The sequence below is a fragment of the Falco rusticolus genome, chromosome 7 (genome assembly GCF_015220075.1).
Source record: "Falco rusticolus isolate bFalRus1 chromosome 7, bFalRus1.pri, whole genome shotgun sequence".
Lineage (NCBI taxonomy): Eukaryota > Metazoa > Chordata > Aves > Falconiformes > Falconidae > Falco > Falco rusticolus.
In genome coordinates, this window is record NC_051193.1 from 5,724,909 (window position 1) to 5,748,427 (window position 23,519).

Below are 23,519 nucleotides of genomic sequence, written 5' to 3' on the forward strand. Positions count from 1 at the left end.
ATGGTTGAATAAATCTTCACACTTTAAGGATAATTTTCAGTAAATGAAACCATGGTTACTAGTACTGAATGGGCTAAATGCATTCCTGTGCAGGTTTTGTGTGGTTATGCAAAGGGGGATTTGGCTCACATACAGCTTTCCTTGGCTGCTGAACTGGTGAGAGCAGAGGAGACTTCATCAAAAGGCAGCGTACATGTGATGAGTTGTTAGTTTTATTAATCTGACTGAGGGTTTTCTCACTTTAGACAGGGCAATAGCTATAAAAGAAAGAACCTACTAAAATATCCTTTTTAATGAACTGAATTGCTAATGCTAAATTTCATTGCTGGAGCATCTTACAATAATGTGGCTTTAAATGTGCACTACACAAATGAATAGACTTTAGATCAATTTAAAAGTACCATTGGTATAATTTTATAGCCTGGTCACTAAAGAGCTGTCGCTTGGAGAAAAGAGCAGAATTCCCTCTCCCAAAGTGTAGGCAAAAATCTCGGACACAGACACCCACTCCAAAGTATTCCCAGGGGTTCTGCTTGCTTATCAACAGAAGAAAAGGTATAGTGGTCCTTTGGAAAGCGTCTAAACCAGTTGTCTCTGTGCTAGGTATGGTGAGGTATTTCAAGGAATGCTTGGGGAGGGCAGAGCTCAGCTCACTGGCTGACACTAAGGTATCAGGAAATCCCCTGGGAGCTATTTCAGGCACCTGAACCTAGAGAAGCCTCAGGGCTGCGCTGACTTCTGGGTTATCACAGAATCATAGGATTGTTTAGGTTGGAAAAAGATCGAGTCCAACTGTTAACTAAAGACAGCTCTTTGCATCTCATCTCATTACTGATGCAGAGCGGAGGTATTCTTGGATTATCAATAACAAATTTCAAAAATTCAATTATGACTAAAATGGAATAGCAGTGAGCAGGGAGAGTGCTGCAAGCAGTGATTTATTACTGAACCCCGAATCAATGAATAACAAGCTTCATCAAGTCCTTAGTAATGCCTTAGTGTTTTTTCTACAGAAAGGAACATACACATTGTAACTGTCTCCAAAGACACATGCTACGGCTGGGAAAGGCCCTACTGCCTCATTCAGTGCTCTTAGGATTTTTCAAAAGTGCTGTTCTTCCTACTTATACTATTTTATGGGCAGTCTTTAAACATTGAAGTCTAAAAGGGAAATGAAAGGTTTCATTCAGAAGGAAGACTTGAAATTTACCTTGGGTCCCCAGCAAGTAAAATTTACTAGAAAATAGCAGTCCTTCATCACCTAGGATTAGATGCAAGCCTTCTGGTGTACTGATACCTGAGAGATGAGGCAGTCAGTAAATCCATTCAAACAGCACCAGTGGGTACGCGCAAGCATGGGAGGAAATACTGCGGGGAGAAAGCATGTACTCAGCTTTCCCTGTTAGTGATTCTTTGTTTAACTTTAAATTCCAGCATCTATATACAAAGAAATTAAAATCCTTTGTTTCCAAAAATAGCACTTAGGTGTATTTAACTATACTTTGGCTGCTGTACTGAAGAGCTTTGTGAAAATGAAGCCTGTATCTGTCGTGTCCCCTCCCTTCCTATGCCTGCTCGCTGGCCCAGTGCTTAACGTAGGCAGTGCCTTTGCTAAAGGAAAATGTTACATGCTAAAATTTTTCCACAGACTTCACTCTGCTTTTGTGTGATCTTAGACAAGCCTTTACAAGGTGGGGAGTCCTTATTTCTTTTTGATTTCCGTGGGAGTTGAGTGTATTCATCATGTGGATTAACTGGGCCCGTATCAGAGCTGAAAAAGGAGGGCAAACTGCAGTGGTGTTGGTAAGAGCTTAGCCATCAATTAATATCCTTGCTAAAGATGAGCGATGCTGTAATGTGCAGCTGGCCTTGGTGTCTTAGGTGGGTTGCATCTAAAATATAGCCTGGAGGCAGCCTTACTAACCTTAGAGATGTGATGATCAGATCTGCAGAAGAGTATGCAGAAGTGATGCAACATGACAGTTTAAAATGAAAGAATGAAAATGCTGATTTACTTCATTGCCTAATGGGAATATGACAATATGTTGGATCATTCTATTATTTGTTGTTTTAATAGTTATTTCCATGCCAATAAAATATCTGTGTATGAGTAAGAGACTTCTTTTAGAACATAAGCTAAATGTGCCACTGTACAGGTAAAACTTTAGGTACCAATTTTCTTTGGAGTTTCTTTTTACCGTAGCTTTACAATCACTTGCATTTCTAGTAGCTTCCCAGTGCCAAGAGTAGGCCATGATGACCTTAAATCACTATGTGTGAGATGGGAAAGTTTCAGGAAGTTTTCTTCTTCGTTTTACCCAGTGTTTGTGCTATTGTAAGTGTGACAGCATACTTTTGAAGTGAAATATTTTCAGAAGTTTCTCTTCAAAATCCCGTTCTCCTAAATTATGCTTATGAAAATCCCTCCTAGACCCCTCTAATGATACCCTGATACGTATTTGTAGTCTGTATAAAACGCTGAAAAACAGTTTACCACAGGAGCAGATATCTTGTGTCCCCAATGAAATGAATGTTTGCTGACAGCTTGTCTGCCTCGGTGATGTGGAGAGAAATAATGAAATAGCAGAGGGCTTAACAAGTGCATATCTGACTGTAAATCCAGGGTTTGGCAGAACAGAGTCTTCACACCACTGCTCACAGGTGAGCATTTTGCTCTCACTGCTAATCTAGCTTTGGCAGGGAACGTAGAGGGCCCATAGTTATCTGTAAGGAAAAGCATACAAAATGAGGAAATGTGTTGTGACCAAAGGAAATAAATGAGCAGATGGTGAGCTAGCATCATACCTGACACTCCAGAGGAGATTGTTGTAGCATAACCACTGATTACAAACATATAGTTATGAACAGAGGCCAAATCCAAGAAGAGCAGAGGGAAGGTGATATGCATGGAAGCATGGAATAAAAAGCAGTGCAAAATAGAGATTGAGACATGACAGAGAAGGAATTTGGGGGAAAAATAGAAAAATAAGATGGGTGAGACAGCAACGAGAAGCAGCTGGGGATAGGAAGGGAGTTCCCAGTGGGCAGATAACTGGACTTGAGGCAATAAATAGCCGAATTCAGATGTTTTGCAAAATGTACGCTGCAGCATGTGAGGCACCAGAATTTCAGACTTGTGAGCAGATAATTATGGGTGATTCTACCAAGTAGAAATTACAGATTTTGCCAAAATAAGGAAGTGAAATGGAAGGAGAAGGGATAGATTGGTGGTGGGAAATACCATAGCCAGGGCAATAAGGGTGAAGACTGCAGTGAATTTGGGATGACAAAAGGAACAGCAATGGTAAAGGGAAGGAAAACTTCAACATGCCAGGAATTGCCTCAAACAGGAAAAGCCAGGATGTTGGAAGAATGTCTTTTTATCATGCAAGCAGTTTAGTAAAGTTGGAAAGAATCTAATGCTTCCAAACCAGTGGTGATAACCTGACATAAGAAGGATTTGGAGATGAAGTGCTCTGGTTAAAGTGGCATTTGTCTTTTTTTGGTGTTGGCAAAGAAACCCATTTAAGTGTTTATGGAGGGATGTAAACATCTATTCTGTAGTAGTCATCGGCACTATAGCTTCAATAAACACTGTTCAATGTTTAAACACAATGTATTGAAGTGGGATGCTGGAAGTTATAGCGCGTTCAACTGCCAAAACTGCCTTTCTTAGCCTTGAAGGGTAGTGCAAAGAAAGAAAACACAATTTTCAATCATCAGTTTTTATTTTGTAACTGACAAAAATTTTAGGGGAAATACCAGAAATTTTGCATATTAAGGAGATTGTCTACAGTCAAAAGTTCACTTGTATTGCTGTACTCATGAAAATACTTTACACTTTCAGTCTTAACCCTTCCTTATGCCATTTGATTGTCTTGAACGTGTGGTCTATAACAAGCATACCCTCCAGTCATTTCTTTACAGCTAAAAAAGACTTGATTCAGTGCAGATGAACTGCAGGATTTTATTTATTGAACATGCCTGTGATAACCCAGCAGAATATCTGAAAGTTTGGGAGTGTAAATGAGAGTTCAAAAGACCTGAAGCTTGTTCAAGAAAGCATGGTGAAGGCCATTTATCAGGGAAGCTGGGAAGAGACCCAAGTGTTACAGATATGGGTGTCACTCTCTTTGTAATGGCAAGAACCCATGAAATACGATCAGTGACTTAAAAAAATTGGTAGAATCAGATAATAACAATGCATGTTGAGTTTCTGGGTTGTGGAGTAAAATAAAGAGAGATCTACTGCTACACATAAACTCATGCTTAAAGAACTGTAGGGACTTCACTGAAGAAAGGTAAAAAAGGGAAAGCATGTGAGAAAAAAATCTCATCCACAGCTACTTTGTAACAGTAAGTTTTAACCACTTTCATGGCTTTGGTGTGTGCTGTACAAGAAGGATTTAGCCCCCATTAAGAACAACAGTAAATGCCAAGTAGAAATGATGTGTGTATTATTACTGAGAGTATTTTATATCAGGAAGAACTTTGTGGGCATCAACCAGAAAGAAGAGAGATAAAACACTAGTTCTTTGATCTTGGAGGGTGGTCATTCAACAAAAAAGTCTCTGCAGTTCATCATTTTCAATAGCTTTTCTGCCTATCATACAGTGCCTATTCGTATAAAGGCCAGAGACGGCTAGGCTATGTAAGCCCTGTCCAGAATACTTAACAATATGTGCATCAAATGCAGGGTAGATTGGGTGAAATTAGCCTGCAAGATTCAAATTTTAACAGAAACAGCTAAAACATGAAACAAAGGACATTTGTGGCAGTAATAGAGGTAAGGGTTTCTTACACTTCTTACTGTCTGCTTAAATCTCACCTTTATGAAACCTACGTACAGAGTTGCAGTGTTCTAGTTATGTAGCAGTATTAGTAAATCATGAAAATTGATTGCAGGAGTTTTTAGCCAAGGACCAAAGTCTGATACCTTATCTCACTTAGATTGTAGTGATGGCTTTCTAAATAAGTATCAAAGACTAGAAACAAACTGCCGAAGGGGGCAGGTTTGCAGAAGGATGTGAGAATTCACATTGAAGGCCCATTTTCCCATAGAGACTGCAAGATTTGCTGCTGGGCTGGGAGGTAGGGAGGCATGACTGTAAGCTTGTTGAATTCCTGGGAATCCAGAATAACCTTTGCTTCATGATTTACTTTAGCCTGTCTGTTAGTGCTTCCCAGTTACATAGTATCTAGTTCAATTGGGATAGCAGTAGGAAAATACATGCATTTCTGCAAATACTATTTCGGTCTTCTAGGATAAATTCCAGCCACTGAAATTCCCCAGTTTTCAGTCTGGGGATAGAGGGTGGTAACTCTTCCTTCCAGATTTGGTGGGGTTATGCTACACTTTGGAATATGAGTTTCAGGAGAGCCTGATGAATTTGTTTTCAACATCAGGTGATTAATTACTTTTGTTAGAGCTTATTCAGAAGTGTATTGGGAAAAGAGTCTTGTTATTTAGCCTGTTCATAGAATCTGATGGCAGCAGCCCAGTTCTGGGTTTCTTAGGGACCACCACTCTGTGAGGTCAGTAAGCCAGTCTCACTATCTTTGATCCTCAGCAGCTGGGTTCCAGGCTTCAAAATGCTTAGATTCACAGTTTACTGAGATCACTGAGTATAAAAATTTCCATTTAAGCATTAAACCCCTCTCTTTTACTGTAAGGGTGATTAAATACTGGAATAGGTTGCTCATAGAGATTGTGGAGTCTGTCCTTGGATATACTCAAAATGCAACTGGACACAGTCTGGCAGCTTGTTGTAACTTATCCTGCTTTGAGCAAGGGGGTTGAACTAGACGATCTCCAGGGGCCCTTTCCACATCAACTATTCTACAATTCTATGATTCTATGAATTATTTTATTCCTGTAACTATTCTTTGAATCAGAGCAAAGGACTTACTGAATTGCTAGATAATAGAAGACAGAATATATAAGCAGCAGGTCAGAGTATTCTGAAAGCCCATAGGAATCTTCTGCATATGAGAGTAGAGCTTTATTATGGTGAGCCTATCCAAAGAGTTATGTGGTTATTCTCATTTTGAAATCCTCAAGTGCCATGGAAATTCTCTTGACAGAATGGATTTGGGGTACCAGTAAATTCAACAGTACTCAAATTCCTTACTCATATTCAAGAATTGAGGCTCTATTCCCAACTCTGCTTCTGGACTGTGTCATTCTGGACGTGTCCCCTTCCCTCTTTTTATTTTTTTTACCATTTTATGAAATGGTGAACCTAACCTCCTTGTGTGGGATACTAGAGTTTCTAGGTGAGAACTGCTACAGAAGAAATAGGTGTTCTCATTAATTTAGTAAGATCAAATGTGAATGTGTGTTCTGTAGTGAATGTATGTGTCCTATCTGGCAGAAAGAAATGATGTTAATTAATTACTTTGACATGCAGTCATGATGTTGCAGTCTGTATTATAGATGTCCAGATGTTGGGTTATTCTTTCAGGATGCAACATGTTTGAATGTATTAGGAGGTGCATTTTTTCTTTGTGTATGACTATGACAAATTGAGGCACAGCCAAGCTGCTAACTTGCTTGAAGGCATCTTTCACGCTTCATCCATTATATGAGTGATAGATGGTATTAAACCACTTCTTTGTGAGGAAAAACACATTGTGGATAATGGAAAGGAAATCATCAGCGCTAATATTTATCCCAGCTTTGTTTTGTATCTGCAAGATCAATGTTTTTTTAATTCATGTTTCATTCTCTTTTGCTTCATTTGCTTTGTTGTTGTAAAGGACATGTCACATCTTGGGAGAGCATTGGATCATATTTTGATTGCAGTTTTATTAATACAGAACTACACAAGTAGAATTGTTCTGGATTCATATAAATGGCAGCAGAAAGTCACCCATAGCCAGATTTTTAAACTCAGTATTAAACATTTCTGGGTTGTTTCTTTATAGTAGGTACAACTACTCATCAGAATTTTTTTCTAGTCTGATTAGAGAAGACGTAGGTAATCTTCATGTGGGCCTTTTGTGTTTCCTGCACTGACCAATTCATCCAAATCTGACGGGTTGGGAGAGAGTTCAAAGTTATCAGCTTCCTGCATGTTTTGTGAAAAGTGTTGTCTGGATAGAGCAGGGAGACACACATTTGTTCCATAGTGAAGGGAAGCTTTATAGATCAACCTCAAAATTATTTATTCAGTTTGATTTGTCAGATTACCATTCATTATGCACACCCAGGCCAGCCAAGCAGCACGTGGTGCTCGGAAACAGGAACAGGTTTTTGGTTGCTCTTTTGGGGGTTAGATGGCATAGGAATGGTCTGTTAATGCTGAGCAGGTGTGGCAAGGGAGAGACGTGGAGAGGAGGAACTACAGATATTGCAAAGGTGTATGAAATCGCAGGGAATTCTATGGATTGGGCTGGCATCGTGATAATGGGAGAGCAGGGAAACAGATCACAGACCTGTCTGTAGGAGAACAATCTTCATTATGTAAACTAAAATTTAAACCTGAATTCTGATTCTCAGGATCTTTGCAAATCCTATTTCATCTATGTTTTTGAAATGCCAGTCATGTGACTATGTGGTCAGTGCACTGCCAAATGAGGGAGTTACTTCCTCTTGAAGTAATATGGTTTCTTTTAATCCTTTGTCTTCTAATGGCCAATTTTTCCTCCCTTTTGCTCAGTTAAGACATAACAAGCAGAGTCAAGATGAGAATGATCAGGTCAAATTAGAGGGATTTATGCTTTTCAAATTTCCATGGTTTCCTTTACAGTGGAGACACTTCTGAGAACATGGAGGGACCCAAGTATCTTCTGTGCTTAGTTCTGAATTGATTCTGCAGCTACTTAGGACAATTTTAATAAATGTCTGGTTCATGAACATTTAAATGTGCTGACTTTTCCATATGGCCTTACACCTCTAACTGTTATTCTGTTATTATATCATTTTTGTCTTTGCCTTTGCAATTTTAGGACAACTTTTAGAATTCAATACTAATTATTTTGTTCATTTAATTAATTCTTAAACAACATTTTATTTCTCTCTGTGTTTTCAATAGGAATTAATTTTTTTCTAAATTATTCTGTGCTCTGCTAGATTCTCTATGCAAGTTCTGCAGGCTTTAAAATACTGAAACTGAAATTATTTTAAGTACTTTAAAAAAAAAAAAAAAGGCCAGTAAAGAAACAGTTGTATTCTCTTGGTATCAATTCTTCCTTTCTTTTAAAATTTTCACAAGAAAACTCGTTTATTGTTTTATTACATCATTTGCCAGTGATACCAAGATCATTGAGTCTCTCTTGGTACGTAAACCAGCCTAGTATTCAGATAATACTGTGCAAAATTTGTTCCACTGGATGATTATTTTTTTATCAGACTTATTCAGGAGTAAATGGGGCTCTTAGTGAAAACAGGAATTTTGAACTAACCAAACTGTTTCTCAACGTAAGATGGTTTTGTCAAGTTGAAGACTAGAGGAGAAAAATTACCAATTTTTTAATATTAATTATTTTTTCTTAGAAAAGTCATAAAAATGAATTGTTTCTAATCCTATAACAATACTGCCTTTTGAAAAGACACTCCTTCCAGTTGTCTTTTAACAAGGCGGTTCCTCAAATTAAGATACAGGATGGCTTCACTCCTAATTTGCAATTAAAGGCTGCCACACAGTGCTCTGCTGCAGATAAAAGTCCAAATTCTACCTTTCCTGTAAGTCTTTCACACATTAAAAAATATGAGTAGCAGAATAGAATGTTGAAGTAAATAGAAATTCTAAAATTCTATGTCAGAGCAGAGTACCAGTCTTGACCAAGATATGTCCTGTCTTGATCAAGAGATATTCTGACTCAGTTCGTACCATTTTCCATGATGCCTCCTGTGCTTGTTGCACAACACAGAATTTCCACGTTTCTGTACCAAAATCAAATACTTCCTTTCATAAAATAAGCAGTGATCAGCTCAGGTACACGAGTCATGCGTCTTGTATATGGAACAGAGAGTTTCATAACATTCAAGAAAGGCAAGTTAAAATTATAGTAAATTAGGTTAAAAATCCTATTTTTCCTCATCACTGAGAATTTCTTCTTATATTTCCACTACAATGAGATTCAGGAGGGACACCTGTTTTGAAATTTTCTATTTGGGATATGGCACCTTTGTGAAAAAGTTATTTTGTCAATGGAAGTCTCTACACCGAGCATTTACAGCTATGCTCAGTGTTCTGTGAGGAGAATTATGAGGTTCCTCTACCATTTACATTTCACTGAACATCTCAAAATGGGTCTCAGATCTAGCTCCTATCCATCCTAAATGAGATTTCAGTAGTTAATGGATCTAGTGTGAGCTCTCTGCACAGAAACTGAACTTTACATTCCCCGTACATTGTACATAGGAAAGATGTTAATTTACCATCCAGTAACTCAGTGACTGATGAGCTTATATTTACTTCTCTCTCAGTGTCTTCCTCTAGAGCCACATATTTTCTTGGTTTCAATACAGAAATAGAAATTAAATGTCAAACTAGTCTCTGATATTTCAGAAGAGACAGACTTGAAAAACAGAAACATGACCAGAAGAAATGTTTAAAATTTTATTGTCCTCAGATATCTAGCAGCTGATTCTGTCTGTGCAGTGGCTGTATGTAATTGCCTTTTAAGTAAGTGAACAGACCAGTCTCAGTTGCAGGATGTTTGTTTTACTGTAATTAGGTAAATTAATCAGTACATTAACTTCCTAATGCAGAGCACAGTTCTGAAATGAATTGCAGATATTCACTATTTTGATAAGATTTAAAGAATAAAAACCTCCACAGCAGCTCAGTGTTACAAGGCTACTAGAGCTCTGTAAATGGGTAATAGCTTTTAAACTCCAGAAAAAAAATGTATAGAACAGAGAAAGTTACACTTGGGTTACTTTTTGTTTTCAAGAGAAAGAAACAGGTTCATTTGAGTTAGTTATTCTGGTTTCATCTAACCAGAATATGTAAACATCAATGCATAACTAGCCTTGACCTAACCTATAGTTAATGAAACTGTATTTCAAAACCATGAAGCAAAGTTCTTCCTCCCTGTCTTTTGTCTGCTTGTAGTGTTCCCACCGACATCACTCATATGATCCCAGAAATTTGTCTTCTATATATTTGGGATTGTTTCATGTTCTGCATAAGGGACAATTTGTGTAGCACCTGGATGATGGCACTGCCAGACTTTTCAAGGTCCAATGCTTCTCTTACCAGAATACTTTACATGCAGCCCCCCCATTGTTAACAAAGGGACATCTGACAGTTAATGGTAAATATAGGATGGTGCGTTAAATGAGGCTTTCTGGTTTCTCCTGACTCATCCACCCTTTCATGTCAGGCTTTCAACACAGTGATTCTCTGGACACATTAAACATGAATCAGTTCCGTTGTTTTTAGTAGTTGGGTGCAGTCCTGTATCTCATTAAAAAACTAACTCACAGTGAACAATGTCACATTACTAAAACTTTTTTGTTTCTCAAATAAATACAGGCCAGAAAGCAGGCTAAGTTTTTTTCTCATTGGGAAGGGAACTGGGGTTTATACTGAGTCATGGCTGGCATCACCAGTTCCTAAAATACCCTAGTCATGAGATGCTACTACTAGAGCAGGCTGAAGTTAAGAGATGATCCTTTGTGCTGGACCTAGGCTCTGACTGCCTTTTGTCCCCATGTCCCCCCTTCTGTCTCATATCATCTCCCTTCCATCTCATTTTTCTCTTGATTTCTGTTTTATCCATTCTTTTTCTTTACTTCCTCCCTTATTGCCCTTAATACCACCTAACTCCTGGGTGGGAAGAGAGTCAGATACCCTTGCTCTCAGGACCAGTCTGCCTTACAGCTAGTCAGAGGCCACAGGCTTGTTTGTGCAGAGGCCTCCTGAACTCACAGCTCCACATGGTGAGCTGCCTTCCTGATTACGTTATCCACTGGGCAGGGAGTAAAGTGGGTTTCAAGGAGCTGCCTACTGTTTTACCCACAGTAAGACGTTGCAACAGAGCAACGAAATGGCTCTCAAGCAGATCAGTGGCAGGATTTAGTACCTCAAGTTCTCTGTTATTCCCTGTCTTCCCTAGATTGCCCTGGTGCTGCTTAGGTAGCCTGGCTAAGAGACTGCAACACCATTTTATATCACAGAAATATTCCTTTAATGTATTTCAAAATTACAGTCTGCCTTTTCAGGCTATGCATCCACATAACAACTGTTCAATGTGGTTACTTTCTTAGCTGAGTCGCTATTTAAGTGGAAACTGCCAAGTGTGCCACTGGTGTCACACTGTGGTCCCCCTCTCGCGTAATAGTGGAAAACAGAGACAGGTGATCAGCAGCACTTATTTAATGTAATCTGTGAATTGAGCATTTGCAAGGGACGCCAGGCTGACACCCCAGGGGACTTCAGCAATGTATTTCTATATTTGAACTTAAAGTAAGGGGAGGAGAAGACAGGGTGGGGAAAGGGAAGAGATGTATGTAAAGGTTTTAGAGGCATTTTCTAAAATTTGGGAAAGAGTCTGTAAAACACTTGAGGATTTGTATTCACTTTAGTTCTATTAATGGCCAGAGGACTGTTTCTGCAAAATCATTGATTGTTGAAAGCATCATAGTCACCATCTGAGCCTACTTTCAGATAGCTTTTCAGTACAGGTGTCCCTGCTCCAAAAACCTAATTAGAATGAACAGTCTCCATTTCTTTAGAAATTGAACCCAAACCAATCTCAGATGCTGGCAGGTTTTGAGAACAGGTGGGTGTGATTAGTTTTCTGACTCCGACCATATACTGCGCTGAGTCTCCTGGCACATGGCACCTAACTAGTGTCTTTTGTTTGCTTATGATCATTAAAAAGTAATTAGTGAAATTAAGGAGTTCTTCTGACTGTAATGTACTGTCTATTTGAAAACAAGATGGATTTTGGTAAAGACTGTCAATTTAGATCCTGGCGAGCAGTTTACATTCTATGTCAGAGACCAAAGCATGCAAGGACACACGTCTTTGCCACATGTAGAGTAAGTTATGCCTCATGCCTCAGGGAAGAAGAGCCTGTAGCTTCTGCAGCCTACTTTGTATAGTGCTGAAGGGTGTGGAGGGGCTGCTCCCCACTGCCATTTCAGGACACAAATACTCCATAAATCACAACTGCTCTCAAGCAGCTCTGGCTATTTCTTCAGCTGAGCGAGGGGTTGCATTGCTCCAAGACAGAGAGCAACCAGCATGTTCTTTATGTAGGTGGGGAGTCCCAGGAAGCAGCCTGGTTAACAGCAGCATCATCTGTTGATATAATACCTTTCCTACCAGCCCAAAAGATCCTAAACAGGCAGTGCTCTCGGGCTGAAATGTCGGGAGTTGTTGAGGGGCACTACTTAAATTGCCACTGCAAAGCTGTCAGTGATGTTTTGACTTGTTCTGTGATGGTTTTGACCTTCACTTTAATACATAAGTCAAACGCTAACTGTAGTTGTGCGTTCACTCTGGTAGAAACTACTATCAGGACCCCCAAAACCTACCCAAAGTGAGATCATTAGCTGTGGCTTGAGAGAAGGTGAATATGCAAATATTCTTTCTAGTTGCAAGGAGTTGAATTATTTGTATCCAACATAATTTTTTAATGCACTCTTTTGTTCAGCAATTAATATTTAATGGTCTCAAATAAAACTGTCAAACAATATAGTCTTTGCAATACAGTTTTAAAATATCTACCAATCCTTCACACTCTATTATAATAAAATATTGGAATAGCTAATGTGTTGGTGATTTAATTTGGTTATATTATACAAAGATGAGCTTTAATAATCCTCTTTATTTCACTTAGGGTTTTTGCGTGTGTGTGTGCAAGAGAAATGCAAGGAAATGCGAGTGCATGGGGACATTAATGATTTTCAGGTGTCCATTCAGTGGCTTTTCTCTTAACCCATTTGTAAGTTGCCCGGAAATTTATCTCAACCTAATTCTCTAGTTATAAGCAATTTGCAACTTGAGCAATAATCTTCATAACCTTTGCTACAGTTGTGTCCTTGATGTAATAGGGAAGGTAATGCATTAGTAGTCACATGCTGAGCTCTGGCGGTACCTGAGATTTAATGATATTTAACTCTGGACCTAATTTCAGTTTACAAGCGATTACATGCTGTCCTCTGGGACACTGCTGCAAAGAATTTCCAAATAACTTGCAAAATAGTGACGAATTAACTTGTAGTCTTGTCAAAATCAATTATGTTACATGACAGCTCAACTACACTTTTCTATTTGCTGCACTGCAGCATGCTAAACATCAGCCAAAGTGTAAACATAAAGTCCTTGTATGTCAAACTCTGTAGTAGATTGATCTTGTATTTCATGTGCATGCAAATCTGTAGGCTTCATAAAATGTTTTACTTACGTTCTCAAAAAGAGAATATTCTTTCCTGCCATGTTTATAAACTGTTGCACTATGCAATCATATACATTTGATATAATATGATCAAACATTCTTATGGATGTTGTCCTTGGTTCATCAAAGTTCAAAACCTCCTTTCAGATTGATTCTAAGTCAGTACCAAGTGAGATCCTCCAACAGGCGCATGCTGCAAACTCTTGCTGCAAGGCAGTGGCAGTACGCCTGTCAGGTGAATGAAATGATACCTCCCTCTCCAGGCATGGTGGAACTGCTTTCAGACCAGTGATGTGACCAATTTGAGACCGGTTGTACAATATGGGAAATAAGCATGTGGTCTTTCGAAAAATTCAACCACCAGTCAGATACAGCCAACCCCCTCTCTGCACCTGATGGGGTTTTGGAGAGGAAAAGGAGAGCTGGAAAGACCCCATAAAGTCAAATCACTTTTTCTGTATTGAGGAATTTAGAGTTAAATTGCGCAGCCTGGAAAACCCAGTGTGATTTAGCTGCACTCACAGATCTCATTGGTTCCTTCTGTTTATGAGAAACTCGCTCTGCACAGAGCTGTTTTTTGAAGTCTCAAACATTTGGGAAAGCAAGACTCCTTCACTTCTTACTCAGTTTATAGTTTTAAAGGCTCCATCACACACTGCATGCAAAGAGGCATTATCTGTGAAAGCACAGACTTTTGTACAAAATTCTGTAATTACATGATTATAAAATGCACAGAGCCACTTTATTATAGTCTATATATGAAAGATAGTTAAGCTGACAGGATAGCATTATGCTGTAGGGTTATGATTGGCTTAAGAGAAATAAAGGATAGTAAAGATCCATCAACATCTGTTTAGGTCAAAATCACTGCGGGAAAGGCTGCTAAAAGTTTTGAGTGGTGTAGTGCTAGAAATCTGTTTTGCAGGTTTAGCACTTGAGTTGGCTATATGGAGAGGCCTGTCAAATGTTACTACAGAGAGAAATATATCTAGGACTTGTATCATTTCCAAGCTTTAATTTCTCTGATATATTTTGGAGAACAAGTGTTACTGAAATAGTAGATATTCCTGCCAACGGATTACTGAACCCAGAAAATACTATTTCAGATGTAGTATCACTAGATAATGAAGATAGAATAAATGACCCAGCCACAGAAAATAGCATCAGGCTGAATAATGACTGTTTGGTTCATTTAAATCCAAGGGAAGTAAAAAAGAAAAAAAAATGACATCTCTATAAAACAAACATTCAAAACTAAGAAAATTAATTTTGAATGTCTTCTGGCCTGGAACACTCAGGAAATTTCATATGATAGATGCCCCCAAGTCCAGGTTCTGGGAAAACTGTCAGGAATCAGCAACTTAAGCTTAAGAGGCAGGAACTTGTAGCTGGAGACCCTAGAGCCATTTTCATATTAGTTATCAAAGGAAAAGATAGTAGAAATAAATAGAGATCTGTAAGGAATGGAAAAAGGAACTGAAGAGCAGGCACAACTACATCTTAGAAGTCAAAATATGTTAGGGATAAAGTGATATTTGTTATAGTCAAGTTGGGTTATGCCTATCACGGACTATTAAAAAAATAGCAGCTGTGTAGGTAAAAAGAGAAAAGGATGGGAGAGTTCTGCTTTAGTTGAAATGGAGTAGGGCACCAGTGTCACCAAAACTAGACAGATTGTTTCTCCAGAGTTCTGCAAGAAAGGTAAATATGGGGTCAAAAAGAAGATAAGTAAAGGGGAAAGAAATAACCACAACTGAGGTAGGAGCAAAGTTTGAAGACATTAGTATGCTCAGGTAAGAGAAGCCAGATAATCTGCCAGCCATGCATACGAAATCTGACCTGATCGCGAGGATTTGTTAATAAATCTTGCCAAGGTGAAAGGGGTACTTGTCAGAGTCCGATATATGCTGACCAGGTTCTTGCAGATATTTATTGCACATGTGTGGGGTTTAATGCTTAATACAAAGATTACTTATTTGAAGTTACATGGTGTTTTTATTTAGCAGGGTGATACAGCAATGCACTTAAATTACAGTACAAGCAGAGTGTAGCAATTGCAGTTTACAGCTGAATCACAATACAAACATGAATTTCATTACTGGTCTTTATAAGTCACAATGCCCTGCATCCCCAGTTGCTGGGAAGGAGTATGTGGGTTGAAACCAGCTCAAACCCATGCTCCCTTTAAAATTAACTTCTTCGTTGTTGATTTTTTATATTCCATGTTGGGTTGTGTCAGGTGGACAGTCCCAGTGCTGGTCTAGCTGGCTCAGGAACACGTATGTTTGCATTCTTGTGATTAACACAGGGAAAAGCAGTTACAGAGGTGGTTGATCCACGCAGCTGATACAGCCAGTGGATCTAGAACAAAGGCTCCCCTCTGCTTCCCTTTTTGTTGAGAGAAGATCAACTTCCTTTGTAATCACTGTGATCAATCACTCATTCATCCCTGAGCCTCAAGGACACATAGCCTTTGTCTCTCCCTGCAGAGTCTTCTTCCACTGTAGCAGTTCATTGATTGGTCACAGTATCATGTACTCGAAGTAAATCAAACATAGTTGCTACAAAATGGTGGAAAAATAGCTCACATAGCTAGAGGCCTGTTTTTCCAATCTCAATAATATAAACATCATAGAATACATTTTGAAGGAAATAAGAGAATCAAATGCCTAGAAGTAAATGAAAAATGGGATAAACTACAACATATATTTATCTAAGGTACTAAAGGAAGCTGATAGCTTTCTTTGATAAAATAACCAGTTTTCCAGGCAAAGGAAAATGCTTTGTAAACATAAACAAGTGGAGGCAAATTGCTGGCTGATGGGTTCACTGTAAATGTTGCCTTGCCATGAATTTTGTAGCCTGTCTTAAGAAAAAAAATTGTATTCAGTTTATTTATATGAAAATATCAGTGTGAACCATGTAACACATACTAGGAAGCCAGCTACATTGTGTGTGCAGTATTGGAGCTGCCTCCTACTTGCCAAATACAGTTTTAGATGTTTGGTCCAGGTGGGGTTTACATCATTCTAACATATGCACTGCATGCCAGAAGAGGAACCCTTGTTCCTCAGTATGTGGGACTGGCACTTAAGTGACCCTTGGCCCCCATGTCCAGGATTCAGTTGTCTGTCTTGGATGCTCTTGTTTACCGGCTGCTCTGTAGCTAATAAACTGCACGTGTCTTGTAGGAAAATGTATGGGAAGGGCAAAGGTGGTGGTGCTGGGGAATATGTGTATATAACTGCGGAAAGCAGAACAGAGCCTTTAGTCTTCCTAAGAGGATGTTGCAGAAGTTTTAAATGTGCCATTGGCAAAGAATTTCTGAAAGAACATTTGTTTTCTGATGAAAGCCCCTATTTAGGACTTCACAGTTACTTTTTAACTATTAACTCAGCCACAGAGTTGACCTCTATGGGTGGTTTGAGAGTCTGCAGTTCACAGTGCAGGATGTCCCATTATGAAACCTCTTTCCATGAATGTAAAGATTGTTTTCGTACTGGGTGCATCCAATTCCTCATCTTGTTGACAGTTCCCCTGTTCTCTTTATAGGCATCACTGTCAGTCAGCATTTCAGCTTAAAATACTTTCCTGTTGACCCCTGCATGTTAGATAAAGGAGTTAGTTTCTAGCTGATGTGTGTAAAGAGCACTCTTTTAGTAAAAGTAGAAATGTATTTTTTGGTAAAATTGAACTTGGCTATTAGCCTTATAAAACAATTCATCAATATTTATACCTAGTAGCAGTGGGAGGGATACCCCAGCAAGATCAGGACTGACTTGTGAGAGAAATCTAGATATCTGGGCTGGAGTGACCTGGCAGAAGTTTCTGGGTGCTCTAATCCTCATTTAGGTGCCTAAACAGAAGAATAAGCTCCTGTGAAAACTTTATCCTGGGAATTTTTAAGGATCCTGTGACCCTGGAATGGAACCTCTGCCTTTAGAGTTCATATCTGACTTCACCACTCTTCTGGTTTTCAGATACTTTTCATCATTTTTGGTATTTTTTGCCTTGGTGAAAGTCTGAACACTTTATCCATAGAGCTCCATTATGCTAACTCAATTTTTCACTCTCATTTAATAATAAGAAGGAAAGGGAGTAGTTAACATACTGAATTAATAAAGGATGACATGCTAGTTCTGGAAGGCAATGGGAGTTTTGGAATTGCCTTCAGTGGGGTTAGGATTTCATGCACAACATTCATTTCCTTTTTCAGGAATCTTCGTGTCTGCTCTAATGTAAATAAATATTACCATGGAAAGTTATCCAACTGCAATTACTTTTTGCATTACATCCTAAATATCTACTTGTACATGACATTTACTAAAGAAAAACACTTGCAAATTACATGTTTGATTAACATTACATCTTTCACAGTTTAAAAAGGGTATGGTAATTGAAAGCTGCATTACTTAGAAACCATGAACTTTATTTGAGCTCTTCTCTATATAACTGCAAATCTTCCCTTTTTTATTGAATATTTCACTCTGGATTTATGAACATTTATAATAGGTGGAAGGAAAGTCCTCTTAAAGCAAACATCCCAGAACATGAAGGTAATGAATATTTCCTGCTTTGTCACTCAACAAACAACGATGCGCATGAAAGGAAAAGTGGGTAGAGTGATGGTTCAGGTTTTGCACCATCGGTACCTTGCACAGCTGACCACAGTTCAGTAGACCTCTACAGAGGGCCTAGCTACACCACTGATAAAAGTTACCAGCAGTACTCCCTAGCTTGTTGAGAGTGTATATTTTTGCACCTGCCAAGTGTGCAAACAGGCGTTGCCTTTGAAAATAGCCAGCCTTGAAAAGAGTAATAATTAAATTCTATCATTTAATATCACAAGCAGAACAATATCCCATGATGTTATTCATGTGGAATGACACTTGAAACACTGTTCTTTCAACTCTGGTGTCCAGATCCCACATTGGTGCAGTTCCAATGACTAGCAATATATTAGTTGATGCCCTCTCAACATCAGTGTTGGTTTCTCCAGGTGCTGTTAGATGAACTCCTCTATGTGAAGCTGAAAGGAGATGTCTTGTTGCATGCAGTACATTTTTAATTAGAAACGAGCTCCTCAGTTTTGGGATTGAATATACGGGGAATACAACAGTGTTCCTGTGGGAATTTATTTGTGCTGTCTTCCAATTCCTGTATCAAAACTAAGCCCAGAGTTAGACAGACAGTTGTAGCAGTTCCTTTTTGTCTTGCTGGGAACCTCAGGTCCTCACTCTGTTGGGAAGCAAGGCGACGAACTTTTCTGTTTGGGGGAACAGGGTTAGCATGAAAATGAATATGAAGAACACTGGCTCTAAACCTAAATAAATCTCACCTGTGCTCTTTTGTTGCCTCCTTATGATGCATGTATGACATAAATTCTCGAAATCTATTTTTATGCTATTGCCAGCAGCCTAGAAGTCGAGTAAATAAGAATTATGGCAGCCATAATGGCATCGCTTATGAGGAAATAAAAGAAAAGACAAACATGTCCATACAGTACTTACAAATCTATTATAAACTGTGGTCTATGCTTTGCTACAACATTCTTAATTTAATCTCCATTGCAGTGTACAGTTGATACAGTAAAGAAAATGTACTGTGCATTAAAGTTGTGAACTGATTAACTTGTTTAAATATCAGAATCAATTTTTGTATGTGTGTATATATATATATAAACCACCAAAAGCTTTTGAATATATGGTGGTCTTGTAGGGGTGAGATTTGTAAAGTCAGTTGGCTGTTAATTTGAAATTGTTATTCATCTATAATTGCAGCCAGTTGTTTAGAAATGTTCTTTCACAGCAGGCGATGCTAGGGCCACGTTCCAACACTGGCTACATATTGCACCTTGGGACTGATGTTGCAGAAACAGTTACTGCACTGATGTGCACCTGATGGCAATAAGAATCGCATGTCTTGCTCGAGTTGTGACCTGGTTCTAAAATGAGAGTCATGTATTGGGTGGTCGTAGCCCAGGTTATTTGCTTATGAGTTAAATGTCCTGTAATGGGATAATTTCACTTCATGGGCTGGTTTCTAATGTGAATGGCAGCCTCTAGTGAGGGATTCGGCCCATCTCATCCAGTTTGCTGCTCTGGGAAGCGTAATTCTTTGCCAGCCCTGTAATGATACAGGAAGTGGACAGTGCTCTGGTGACCCTGGTATGTCCCGTTTTAGTAGTTTACTTTGAGCTGGCCTATGCCTCCCCCCTGAGCACATTTGTGAGGCTTTGGGGCTTTGCCTTGTACCCTTCCCTCTGGCATATGGCGTGGTCCTGGGGCAGTATTCTAGAAAAGATCTGAGTAGCAGACAAAACTGAATGGAAACAGAGGAGTTTTGTGAGAACTCCTTTCGAACATGAATGCACGGTTAAGTCCTGTTGAAGTTTCCTCTCTCAGACAGAGGTTTGTGATTTTTAACCCTTCAGGCCACTCAAAGCACATTCATTTTACCTTCTCATCTCATTATTCAGAGGTTTGCCACACAGCTCCCAGTGGCATTCCTAGAAATGTCATGACTTTTTTTCCTTTCCTTGGGGCTTGACCCTGTGCAGCATGCTTATTTTCAGTAAGCTGTGCTGATTAATAACTGTATTTCTATCCATTTTATTTCTCAAATGGCCTTTGCACTCACTGGAGCAGCCAGGTCACCAAGCAGTAGAATGAAAACTGGAATGACACATAGTCAAAGCACTCAGTTGAAAAAGAAATATATAAATATAACACATGCTTTTTATGGAAAGCATTAAATAAACTGAATCTAAGAAAGATACCACACTTGCACTATTCAGGTCTTTGAAGTACAGTTGTATAATGTATTATTTGTTGTGCATCTGCCACTACTGCAGTATCAGCTAATAGGGGAAAGATGTTCCAGATGTTACTTAAGAATGTGATTTAGTGAGTCACAGGCTGTAGGAAGGGCTTTTTCTACTGCTAATTCTGTGGCTGCAGGTAACAGAACTTACTTTTCCTACTGAATAGTAATTGAATACATTGCAGTCCTGTCCACAGAAGGGAGACTATGTAGCTTTAGCAGCTGATTTGATTTTCATTAGATGAGTCAACACCTCTAAGAGTGAGTATCCTCCTCCCTCATCAGCATGGCCCCACAGCCCCCAGGCCAGTGCGGCCCTGGGAAAGGCTGGCTGTGTTTCCACTTGCTTTGAGGAACTGGACAGGTGAGCAGCTCTGACGCCCCAATTCCCAGTGCACAAGCAAGAGTTTAACTCCCACTGAGATCACTTGGAGATGGACTTTGGCTGCTATCCCTCCCCTCTTCATAGCCTACACCACAAATGCTCCTTTGCCAGGACAGGAGGCATTGGCTTTAATACATTTGCATCTGTTGGTGTCTTCACCAAACAGAATGCATCTGGTAAGGATTTTCAAAGAGTATTTCATTCCCACTGTTTGAGCAGAGCTATAATTTGGGAGTAAGTCAAAGAGAAAAACCCACCTTTTACCTCTGCTTCTAATTCAGAATCCCAACAAGGAAGCAAACGTGACTTTTCCTTGGTGACAGATGAACTGAGTGGGTGATGTCTCGTCTGCTGCATGTTTGGTGGACGAGATATGAATGCTGAGGAATGTACACACAGTACCTTGTTTTGCGAGGGAATGTCTCTGGTAGTTGGAACAAATGACTGACTCTCATGACTGGGAGAAACCTCCGTCCACTCCAGTGGCCAGTTCTGACCATGGACCTGGTGTGGGACCAGTGGCAGTTTGTTTAGTACCTTGTGCTTCAGTATTGTCACTGAAATGATGGACATAAAACTTCATGTAAGATTTAATACTGAAGTGCACCACGTTCCTCAAAAGGAAGTCTCTGCGTGAGGGGAAAGAATAACTATTGCTTCAACACACTGCTCAGCTGAAACGATTGTAAATATCAGTAAAAAATGTTTATTTAAAAGTTGCATAAGCTCTCACTTACTACTGTACATGAATTAGGGAGGATCCTGTTTCAATGTTACTGTAATTCTCATATTTGCCACCGACAGCCTATCTACATTATATAAATAATCTCTAGAGCACCTAATTTAGTACTATTACAGTCCAGATGAAATGTTTATGTAATTTCCCTTCTTTTGATATAAACTTCAGATACAGAGAGAAAATTGACTGTAAAAATGACATCGTAGGACTCTATATTTATCTTCTCTCAGTGATTTCCATAGCAAATTTACTCCATTTCCAGTTGAAGGCTTTTTTTCCCATTGCCTGTTTGTAAGCATGGCAAACTGAGCATGAAATTGTAACATCATGGTGTGTTTCTCCAAATCACACTTGTCACACTTGTAATCTCAGCAGAGGCAAAAGACAGCTTTGGTGTCTGGGCTGCACTTGTAGCAGTGATCCCTATGTAATTATAGAAAGGCTGTTTTATTAAATGATACCACACCTCTGCTATTCCTAGTTGGTAGACAAAGAGGATCATGTTGGTATTAATATTTACAGTAGTGTTTTGCAGCCCCAGTCAGGAACTTACGCTTTGTTGTGGTAGGGATTGTATTATCAGGAGACCAAATTTAAAACCTTTGCCTCCTACTTGTTAGTCCAATACGCATCCTTTGATGCTTAAAAAGAGGGTTCTTTTCCTCAGGGCAGTAATAAAATCATCCTTTTCTGTCTCATTGCCTAACTGCAGCCTGAGGATTGCAGCATTTTTGGTATGCTACTGGTCTGCCAAAAGCTGTTGAAGTTGGCCAGTGGGTTAAAATAAGTTCCTAGTGAGGGTGGGAGACAGGCAGGTAGGCAGGCAGGCAGGCATAGACACACAGTGACAGTATAAATCTTACTTCAGGAAGAAAACAAAAGAGATCTTTTACACCAGTAAAATCAGTGCAGCATTGTTTCAGCGCAGAATCTAGTCTGAATGCCCAATGACTTTGATAAGACAGGGAAAACATTAAAAATATTTTGATAATGTTGCAGAAGATAAAACACTGATCTCAGGCAGGGTTAGGAAAACCTCAGAAAATCCATTGAAATGAGTAGGCAATCATTAAACACCTACCCCACAGGATCTAATATTGTAGAACAACTAGCAACATGGGTATATGTGTGGACCAAGAACATGGAGCTAGATAGAGATCTGATGGACCTGGAGTTGTGTACTGTAGATATATTTAAATATCACATAGATTTCATGAGGTTCAGAGTATGTGCTCAAGATGAGATTAGGCAGCATATGGTCTTGGTATCTGTCACTGTCAACACATCCCTTCTCCCTTCATCCATAGAAAACTGTCTTCAAGAGGTAACCTGCTGGTGGAAAAAATCACTTATTTATTGGCAGTCTACTCAAAAAGCCAAACTTGAAAATCAAGAGTGACATATTAGAAAGTATCGAAGATTAATTCCAATTAAATAACCTTGTGAAACTGTTTTGATAAAGGGCTATATTTGAAGGGAGTGGCATACCCATTTTAGATAAAAAGTAGTGCATTTCTGTGATTTTGTTTTGTCCACAGAGGCACAGTGACATTCAGTGAAAATCTAATGCACAACCTTTAAACTGCTCCATCCACTACATTGTCTTCGTGCCAAAAGAAATTTGGTGTTCAGTTTTTCCTAGCATTAACGATGGGGGAGGGAGTTTCTGACTAACATCCATTTTTGATGTGCAACAAAAATGCCATATGGAGTCAAATTGGTGATCACTGCTGCTTCAAATAGAGTGTTATTTCTTATTTGTGACATCTTTTAAAAAAAATCACTTAAAGCTTGTCTTTTAGTGCTGGGCATTCATGTGTTGGCCAAGTCCATGATGAAAACAGGGAACAATCTGTAGAAGTCGATTTTTGCACAGGGTTTTTTCTCCATTTTATTTCAAAGGGCCTATTATCAATAACTTGTAAAAAATGTTATTTTAATCTACTGATATACCTTCTCATTAACATGAATTCATTTCCTGTGACGACCATGGTAATACAAGGTGCACCTCTGTAAATTCTAGCTTGGGCAGACCTGAAATTGCAGCATTCCTGCACTTCGCTGCTGCAGAAGGCATGGTGTGTTTATAACTCCAATTTACGGATGGCAATTAGCTTTCTAAAACTACCAACCTTTCAGCCTCCTCTCTCTTCTCACTGGGGATAATATTGACATTTAGAATCTGCAGACAAAAGCTGCAGTAAGAAAGTGAAT

The 23,519-nt window shown here is 39.1% G+C and overlaps 1 protein-coding gene across 4 annotated transcripts in view; it reads left to right on the plus strand.

Moving 5' to 3' along the window:
• The window catches only part of MEGF11 (multiple EGF like domains 11), a 215,094-nt gene that overhangs the window by 32,491 nt on the left and 159,084 nt on the right, over positions 1-23,519 (plus strand). The window lies entirely within an intron of this gene.